The 9,915-nt window shown below is 45.1% G+C and overlaps 1 pseudogene; it reads left to right on the forward strand.

Moving 5' to 3' along the window:
* The first annotated feature begins 1,646 nt into the window (after positions 1-1,646).
* LOC132650730 (pro-adrenomedullin-like) lies at positions 1,647-2,512 on the forward strand (annotated as a pseudogene).
* The last annotated feature ends 7,403 nt before the right edge of the window (positions 2,513-9,915 follow it).

Consider the following 9,915-nt stretch of genomic DNA (forward strand, 5'->3'; position numbering starts at 1 on the left):
AAGGATCCATGAAGATTACAAATCAGAGGCAAAAGTGTTTGAGCTGATTCATCATGAATTAGCACATACCTCTGGGTGGGGGCAAGAATTTTCTTCTTCACCCTTGATGAGAATGTTGACCCCAGCCAGAAAAAATACAGCCCTCTCACCCACAGCGCTGTCTTTCAAGTTTGGGCTCTAAAGCTTCCCACCTTTAGTATGACTGGGCAATATACTTCCAATCTTTGAACTTTACTTTGATACATGAGAACCCCAGTTCGGGAGCATGTATAAGATCAAAAGAGACAGCAAGAAGCACACATGTAGTACTAGTGTTCTCCCTGTCAGTCAATCCTTATGTTTGCAAATGGGTGAATGAAGGTAGGCCAATTCTCATGTCACAGCCTTATAAGGATATAGCATTATGAGGAAAACAGAACTATCTGTCTTCCTAATTTTGGCTATTCCTGTATTTCCAAATAGGAATGTGAGTTCTCAATCTTCAGATAACTACCCTCTCCAAACCCTAATTTTCAATTCAGCTGTTTCCAGCTTTGCCCTTATTATGAAATCTTGCTAGCCAGGACCTAACCCTTCCAGGTATACTCTGCATGAAGAGGTAGGGATCAAGGCTCAGCCAGGTGCTAAGCTGGCAGGGGGCAAGGCCCATTTGAGGCCACAGCTCCCCAAGCCTAAGGTCTAGGTTAGCCACGTGTCCCGCCTGTCCCCCAGTTCTTGCAGCTCTATCCTGAAAGCGCAGACCAGCACCCTGGGGTGTAGTCTCTCAAGGAAAAGGATTCCTCTAACCCAAATTGTTCTGGCTTTCTTTTCCTTCTCACTGCATGAGCCCTAAGCCAGGAAATAGGGCAGCGGAAGTCCTGCACCAGTCTAATCTCTCGACACCGATCTCCGAGATGCCTGGCCACAAGGGACCTCTACCCTTACCCCTATACCCACAGGCAAGCTTCTGGGCAGGCCTTATCTTAGAAGCCAGAACGCTGGAGGAAAGAGAAGCCTCCAGGGCAGAGCAGGCCCTGACAGCCCCTTAGTGTATAAAATGCTGGAGCTGGCTTTGGCTGTTCAGTGGTTTATTGGTGACACTAGGCAGGAGAGCTCCAGCGTTACCGCTTCTGGTGTCTCATCGCAGTGAGTCTTGGACTTGGGGGTTTTGCCAGGTTCAGCCAGACATCTCAAACTTTCTCCTATTGCTTGACAACTTACTCCTTCAGCAGATAGGGACCACTGTTCTCCAGCGTGTTGGGGAGTGGGGTGTGGCTTTGCCAAATCCCCAAAGCTTGGAGACCTGGACAAGTGGATCCCACAGGGATCCACTGTAGAGCACACCTCATGTCCCAGGTCTAACTCATGCACCCTGCTCTATCTCACCTGAAATCTGTGGGCCAGGATCCTAGGACTTGAGTTGGAGACCTCTGGAAGCCTGGCACTCCGGCTTCCTTTGCTTTGCTTGTCACCAACCTGACCAGCCCAAAAGCCTCTGGGTGCCTCTCTGCTCCAAGAAGAGAAAATCAGCAGAACCAGGCAGAGCGCCGCCAAGATGCTCCCCCTCCTGCCACTGCCCTTCCTTCTGCTCCAGGGCTGTGCAGCTGGCCCGTTTGAAAACCCTCAGCTTCTTGCTCCTTTCCAGGGTATCTGAGCATCTGCACAGAATGAAGCTGGTTTCCATCATCCTGATGTTTCTGGGTTCACTCGCCTTTCTAGGCGTGGATGCTGCACAGCCAGAGGATGTGTCCTTGCAGTGAGTTTGGGGCAGTGCTTTCTTCAGTCCTAATACATGGCAGTCATGGAACAATGAGTGATGGCCTGGAGGGGTTAGAAGGAAGTGGAGATGGGAGCTGGCCGGGACATCACTTGAACTCTAGCCAAACACACCTGCTTGTGTTTTCTAGGTGGGATAAGCTGGCACTAAGTAGTGGAGAGATGGAACTGCAGGCATCCAGCAGCGATTCCTCAGAACTCACTGGTGGGGAGACAGTTCCTATGGAGACTTTTGTTCTGGACCAGGAGAAGGAGAGCACATCTAAAACTCCACAAGCCAGGTAACTACAACCTCTGCAGAGGATGTGCCCTTTCGACTACCCAGGCCCCGGGAGGATTGTCCAGGCCAGACTGCAGCTCTGGTGGAGGGAGCAGGTCCCAGGTCCCTCAGGTTCTGTTTGGCCCTGGTCCGAGGTGCTTAGGGCCAAAGCCCTGGTTGGTTAAGTTTCAAGTGTCCTTCCTTCTCTGCAGCACTCCAAGCTCAGCCCACTTTCGAGTCAAACGCTACCGCAAGATGATGAACCCTGGCTCCCACAACTCTCGATGCCGCTTTGGGACCTGCATGTTGCAGAAATTGGCCCAACAGATCTACCAGTTGACAGACAAAAGGAAGGACCCTGTTGCCCCCAAAAACAAGATCGGCCCTCAAGGCTATGGCCGTTGATGCCGGCGTTCCCTGCCGGAGGTCCTCCAGGCCCCGTCTGTGATGTCCTCCCAAGAGCAGACACAGGCAACCGCAGCCTCCGGGACCCACTGAGTCATCCCTAAGCGCTTTAGGATTTAGTTAAGGGTGGCAGCATTGAACAGTTGGGGTACTTTCCCTTTGGCACCTGCTTTGCACCAGGGAGGACTGAGACAAACCTGCAGAGATCTGCCTGGCTGCCCCTAACGGAGGTAGAGGAACCCAAGATCAAGCCAGGCTCACCACACACACTGAGAAGTACAGACTGTTACTCTTCGGGCAGGGTTCTGAGCCGCTGCCTAGCCTGCTCACAAACTGGTTTCTCACGGGGAAAATAAGCCTCATTACTACTTGAACTTTCCAAAACCCAGTGAGTAAAAGTGCAATGCTTGTTATACAAAAGTAACTGTCATATTTAAGTTTGTTTGTATCAAGAGGTGCTTTTCTTATAACTTCAAATATGTAGAGATATTTTTGTACATTATATATTGCATTAAGGGCATTTTAAAGGAAATTATATTGTCACCATCCCCTACTTTAAGAAGTGAAGGTCTCAGCGAGCTATAAGGTTGTTTGGTTGAGTATGTGTGAGTGTGTGTGTGTGTAAAGAGGAGAGCGCCTGATTACCACCTGTGGAAGAAGAAAAGACATTATGTCTCTTATAATCTATTTACTTAAAATATGTGACCTGGGAAAAAGCAAACCAATAAACTGTCTCAATGCTGATTCATTTTCAGTTCATGCATCTAAGGAAGGGTGGTCTTGGTTTGGGTTGGCCTGTGGGTGCTGGTGTCTTGCTTCTTGTTTTGGGAAGACAGAACTTCAGTGTGGGTGTAAGCCAACATTTCTTTACACGGCTTTATCTGTCACGAGTTCTGTTGTCCATATGGGTGTACACAGCGTGTGTCCTGGGTTCACCACCTTGCGTGGCGGCCAGACCAGGAGAGATAGGGTGAGCCCCAGTAGGTAGGCAAGCATGGGCTTCTCAGATTGCCCAATACACTCCCAATTTTATGGGGGTTGCTCACCGAACCTGAGCTAAGGCATTCTTTGGAGACTTTCTAAGTAGAGAGTTTATGCTGCAGCTGCAGGTATTAAATAGCTACTCAGGCAAAGCCAGCAAAATGTTCTCAAGTCTCTGAGAAACTCTCAGCTAGGAGCCCAAGTCCTCACTAGACCCTAGCATCCATGAGTGGGGCTGTATCACCCTCTGCTGTTTGTCACACATGGTCCCTGAGAGTGGTGGACAGTTTAATAAGTGCAGTTTAATAAGTTCTCCTATGTGGGAGTCAGCACATAGCCTTAATGAAAGAAGAAAGAAAGAAAAAAAAAAGCAGTTTGCAGATGCCAACTGCCCCCCCCCCCCGCAACTGCATGATGGCTTGCTGTGCCAGGATAGTTACTGGATGCCCTCATGCTGTGCAGCGAGCAGCTGCTGGCCAGAGACCAAAAGACAGACAGACAGACGTGCAGCCAGAATTGTGCGCCTCTGAGGGCCTGAGACCTTCAATGTACCTTCTCCCCCTCCAGGCACCTCTTCCTTTCTCTTTCCCAAGTCTTTTTCATGCTCCCTTCCCTTGCCTCTCTCTCCCTTTCCTTTGTCCTTGCTTTCTGTCACCTCCAGAGCAGGTGAGGAGTGCTAGATTCTAAGCTTGAAGGCCAGGTGGCGCCATATACATGCCTACGTAGTAGGCTGTGTATTGTCTTGATCAGCCAATCCTGGAAGATCAATTATTGTGCTTTCCTGAAAGATTTACTGGCCATTTGAACACTCTGAGTTGCTTGTGTCTCTAGCTAGTATAGAATATCTGGAAGCTCTTTGGTTTGAAGGATGGAAGTGTCTGAGAATGGCATTAAAGAGTCTAGCTAAGGGGCAGGATCTTTTCTTCCTTGCAGAAGAAGAGAATTATACACAATGAAAATAACTGGGCCTGGGTCTGAGTCTACACACAACCTGATAGAGGCAGCTCATGCTTCAGAAGAAAGTAGCCTACATAGCATGTAGAATGTCCCCACAAGGCTTCAATTGTTGACCCCTTGATATAGGTAGTATCAGTCCCATCCAGTTCCATGCCCTATTTGATCTTAACAATTTCATGAGGCTCCCAGTGAGAGAAGATCATAAATTCAGCAACAGACCATCCTGGCCCCAAGTACTTCTTGCTAAGCAGTAACTCAGAACTGTGCCAGGCACTGAAGAGGCACAAGGCATGTATGCAAGAAGAAATGACTAGAAGCTCCAATCCTGTGCCAGTGGGTTCACGGTGGTCTGAAGGGCCTATGGAAACTGACAAGAGCAAAGACTACTTTGGCCTCATTGACAGTGGCCCAAGCCTCTCACTCATTTCCAAAGTTTGTCCCATAGCCACAGAGACATCCAGCCAAAACCTCACTCTGGCAGAACTTCAACTTACCAGACAAAGTTGCCAAAGACAGGTTGGGCACGAGCTTAGGGGCAGCTGCAAGCAGCGAACAGGCATCTAGCCTTCATCTGAGGGATTCTTATGACTTCAGGGAATTCAAGGCAAGTATAAGCACTGTGGTTCAGCTGCTCAACTAAAGTCTTTCCCATTGCTAAACCTGTGACTTGAGACATTTCGGAGGAGACAGAGACCCTCTTATGACCAGCCTGGTACAGTATTTGGGATTAACTAAAGGTCATCACAAAGCCTTGGACCCTACTCTGGAAGATGTTCAACTGACTTTATGGATATATATCCATCTCTATACAACAGCATTTTCATTTCCTGCATGGATTATCATTAGATGAAAACATCACAATTTGTTTAACTGTTCCTGTCTGCTGTTACACAATATAATTTCCTTTATTTTTCCCATTAAAAATGTTTCTTTTGCATTTATTTTTGGGTCATTTTATGACTTATTTAGGATAAATAATTGGAAGCAAAATGTTGGCAGCGTGAGGGGGGCAGAAGTAGGAGGATCTCTATGAATTCTAGGCTAGTTTGATCTACATAGCAAGTCCCAAGCCAGCCAAAGTTACATAGAGAGACCTTACTTGAAAGAAAGAAAGAAAGAAAGAAAGAAAGAAAGAAAGAAAGAAAGAAAGAAAGAAAGAAAGAAAGAAAGAAAGAAAGAAAGAAAGAAAAGACTATGATTTGGGCTTGTGGGTGTGGGCATACAGGTGGGGGCAGAAGACAGCTGTTGGGAGTTTGTTCTCTCCTTCCGATGTAGGCTGGGGGTCAGTGGGGAGAGTGCAGGAGGTCAGTCCTGTGCAGAGCTTCTGCCCACTGACCCACCTCACAGGCCCTTATGGTTCTCATACTGTCCTTTATATCTTGAGTACTTAAAAAATCCTTAATTTATTATCTTGTTCTAATAACATGGTTATAATTGTCAGCTGAATCTTCTTCATGCTTCATTTCCTACTATAATCTGAACTTTCTGGTTCATTTTATTAAAGCTTGTTCTGTGTTGTCTGTGTGGACTGGACAGAGGTGAGTCACTCCAGAGAGGCTGTTTGCTTCTTTTTGACTGGTGTGTGTGTGTGTAAAATATAAAATGACTTTTTCCTTCTATGGAGATCAGACAATGTCTTGATCCAAATATTTCCTATTGTATGGAACACTAACATTCAGCCTGTGTCTTGCCTCAAATGGTTCTATTTGTAAATAGCAGTAGGATACATTTTGAGTGCAAAAGCTTAAACAGAATGACTCCATGTCTTGTTTGTGTAAGTAAACAACTGGCACAGAGAATGAAGCAAAAACTTATAAATAACACACACAGCAAATACTAGCACCTATGAAGTTATCAAAGTAAATTGGGAACACATGGATATATCAAAACCCTGTCAGAATAAAATAAAATAAAACAGGCTTGTGAGTATACCAAACACACAAGACCAACAAAGGATGCAAACCTTCAATTGGTTCATGTAAAAAGAGGAACTCCTTGCCCTGGGGAATGGCACTCATCAACCTGTCCTTAGACCATCAGGTATGCATGTCTTCAAGGCGCACCTGAATGCCTGATTCCTTCCCCAGGGCTTCTGCTCTGTGCTGGATCAGCTTTGTGACTGTAGTGACACCAGCTCTTTGCAATAACTCTGGGCTCTTTCACTAAGGTCATTGGAGTCCTGTTATCCTTTTAACCCTTTATTTACAATTCTGTAACATTAAATATATGTGTGTATGAGAAGTGTAATGTGTGGTCTGAGAGTTAAGATTAATAATTGTGGTTGGAATAAAAGACTTGTGTTTGCCCTTTTAAGGCTTTGGCTACCGAGTGATATCTGTAATACTTGGTGATATAACACCAAGGGAACTGATATAGCTGTTAATTTGTTAATTCAATAATTAAAAGCATCCATCTGTATGTATGTATATATGTGTGTATGTATATATGAGTCGCTATGAAGGGCTGGCTTGCTTGGAACTCAAAGCAATAGCCTGCCTTTGAATCCCCACTGCTGGGATAAAGGAACTACAAACTGGCTCAGGTATAATTCTGACATAGCTCCCTTCTGCCACCTTCATAATTTACATCTTCAATGGTCTATATGCAGTCTTTTTCTGCCTTAATATCTTAGAACATCCACTTTTTAAAATAATGTCATGTTTTGTTTGTTTGTTTGTTTGTTTATTCTTTAAACATTTTAATGTAAAGGAATTTATTTTTGCTTATGATGAGAGGCAGGGATTTCTCTCTCCAAACTGCCAGCCAGTTGTTTAGCATGCATATGAAATAAGATGCACACAGCCTTGCAAGCTGCTTTCTTCAGTCTCCACAAAGAAATCTGAAGTTCTCTGGGGTGACAATGGGGAGAAAGCTAGCCAGGCTCTGTCTTCTACTTCCAGGAAAACAGCTCCACTCCTTTTCTGTTTTATATGTTGGGGCTTCATGTCAGGTTTACATCTTCTTGTAAATGGGTGCTATGATAACTTCTCCAACAGTAAATAGTTGAATGTTTCTGTTCCTCTCGTTCTCTTCTGTTGCTCAGTTTCTCATTTCCTGCACTACCTTAACAGTATTTGAAAGCTTATTCTGAAACTGTTCAAACTCATGCAAAAGGTACAAATGATAAAATGAAGATTCTTATATTATTAAAACCCAGCAAATAAAGTTGGTTGTGGTATGGGCCAGCATCCTGTCAACTGTATTCTTTTGACTGCAGGAAGACTGACTGTCATCCACAGCACCCTGCAGGTCCTGCTTCAGATGATCCCAGAGTGACTGCTGAACACCACCCTCCACCTCCCATCCAGATTGCTCTACTCCACCAAAGACAGTCATGAGCTACCCTCACATTGTTAGACAGGCGGTAGTGGTGCATACCTTTAATCCTAGCACCCTGGAGGTAGAGGCAGGCAGATCTCTGAGTTTGAGGCCAGCCTGGTCTACAAAGTGAGTTCCAGGACAACCAGAGCTATACAGAGAAACCTTGTTCTGAAAAACAACAACAAAAATGCTCACTCAAGTTACACAAGTTGCACGTGGTCCAGGATTGCCAGGCTCTTGTTGCTTTTTCATTGAGCCTAGTTGGTAACCTTTGGTGTCAGTTTGATGGACACCAGTTAGAACAGCGATCCTTAACCTCTTTAGCCTATTACAAACACATGAACTTTGTAGAAACTCTGATAAGACCACCTTGCCAAACTAACTGAACTGGATGCTCTCTGGGCATGGCATGGCACCATTGCTATTTCGAGTGTTTAGCTCCTGAGACCACTCCACTTTGTTTAGCTCATACATTGTCATACCTAGGCATCTCCAAAAATGGATACATAACAGATTAGAACAAAAGGTGACTGGTTTATTTGTTTTAGACTCAGGGCTTCATCTAGTGGAACAGCCAGAAACAAAAGGGTTAACTGCAGCCAGAAGGGCAGGTGTTTAGAGAGAAGGCAAGCTGTAGCAATGGGAAGAAAGCCAGCTTGTGATGAGGCAGCATGAAACAGGTGTTCTGGTGGCCTGTGCAGGCATCCAGGAGGAGCTGCAGTGTGCTACTGGGCACCGGGAACAGCAGAGAGCAAGTCAAATTGTGTGAATTTGTAGTTCCAAGCCTCAGGCAGGAAGACTGTAGGTTCAATGCCAGCCTGGGATGCATACTGAGACATTGCTGCAAAAATCAAAACAACAGCACAAACTTAATAGTAAATAAACAAATGAAAAGAATGAAAGAAAGCCTTCTAGAAACAAGCACACCAAAAGAAGTCCTCCTTGGAATTCAGAAAAAGAACTGGAATTACTGATGAATTGTATTCACCATTCATATGTTAAACTCTTAACCCTCAGACTCTCAGGACCTGACTTTGAAAGGAAATTCAGAAAAATTTAAGAGGGCTGGAGCCAGGACTCAGCAGTTAAGAGTGCTGCTACTGCTGCTGCTGCTCTCATAGTAAAACCAGGGTTCAAGCCTGCACATGCCTTCAATCCCAGCTGTAGGCATGCAGAGGAAGGCAGATCTCTGTGAGTTCCAGGCCATTCTGGTCTGCAGAGTAAGTTCCAGGACAGCCAAGGCTACACAAAGAAGCCCTGTCTTGAAAAACCATTTTTTAAATAAGAGAGAGAGAGAGAGAGAGAGAGAGAGAGAGAGAGAGAGAGAGAGAGAGAAGAAAGGAGAAAGGGAAAGAAAAGAAAAGAAAACTACAGTCTATTCCCCACCATCCACATCATGGCTCACAAACATCTATAACTTCAGTGCCAGAGACTCTGCTGCCCTTTTCTGCCCTCCAAACCCAGTGGCACCTAGCATGAATTTGGTGTACATGCACACACACAAATAAACACTCACACACATAAACTTGAAAAACGAACAAACGAATAAATGAATGTTTAAAACAAGAAGAAAATAATAATATGAGTGTCTCTTAATCTAATCTGTACCTTCTTGTTTCTATTTATTTTTGTGGCCATGAATTTAAGACTCTTTCAGCCTCCTGAGTGCTGGGATTAGAGATGTGCCCACCATTTTCTGTGTCCACAGGAAGGCCCATCCCTAAGTACACAGAGAGAAGTTAGCTATCTGTAAGCCAAGGAGAAGGGACATCCAACCCACAGAATCACAAGAAAACATATGTCTACTGCTTAATTTACCAGCCCTTAGTATTTTGTTGTGGTCCCAACAATTCAATACTTGTTGAAGGAATTTGCAGGAACAGGGCATAGCTAACACCTCAGAGACATAGTACTGTGGCTAGATCTCAGACAATTATGTGACAGGGTCACTAATTCAGGACAAATAGAATTTCGTGTGTGTGTGTGTGTGTGTGTGTGTGTGTATGTGTGTGTGCATGCTCACATACATGTGTTCCCATGATTATGCCAGAAGACTGTCCAGTGTCTTTCTTTATTGCCCTCATTTTTGAAACAGAGCCTCTAATTGAACCTGGAATTGACCAGTTCAGCTGGACTGGCTGAGCAGGTAAGCCCTAAGGTACCCCTGTCTATCTTCTCGGTACTAGGGTTAAAGGCATACTGCTACTCCTGGCATTTTATATACAAGTTGGGAATCT

Source organism: Meriones unguiculatus (assembly GCF_030254825.1).
Source record: "Meriones unguiculatus strain TT.TT164.6M chromosome 13 unlocalized genomic scaffold, Bangor_MerUng_6.1 Chr13_unordered_Scaffold_28, whole genome shotgun sequence".
Lineage (NCBI taxonomy): Eukaryota > Metazoa > Chordata > Mammalia > Rodentia > Muridae > Meriones > Meriones unguiculatus.